Here is a 349-nt window from a genome sequence, read left to right as displayed (position 1 = left end):
CATCCTCATCCTCATCCTCATCCTCATCCTCATCCTCATCCTCATCCTCATCCACTTCCTCATCCTCTCCTCATCCTCATCCTCATGCTCATCCTGATCCTCATACTCATCCTCATCCTCCGCCTCATCCGCATCCTGATCCTCATCCTCATCCTCTTCCTAATCCTCATCATCATCCTCATCCTCTTCCTCATCCTTTCCTCATCCTCATCCTATCCTCGTCGTCATCATCATCCTGATCCTATCCTCCTCCTCATCCTCATCCTCATCCTCATGCTCATCCTCATCCTCATCTTTTCCTCTTCCTCATCCTCATCCTATCCTCATCCTCATCCTCATCCTATCCTCA

The sequence above is a fragment of the Lupinus angustifolius genome, chromosome LG04, assembly GCF_001865875.1.
Source record: "Lupinus angustifolius cultivar Tanjil chromosome LG04, LupAngTanjil_v1.0, whole genome shotgun sequence".
NCBI classification, from domain to species: Eukaryota; Viridiplantae; Streptophyta; class Magnoliopsida; order Fabales; family Fabaceae; genus Lupinus; species Lupinus angustifolius.
Note: the sequence above shows the minus strand (reverse complement) of the source record.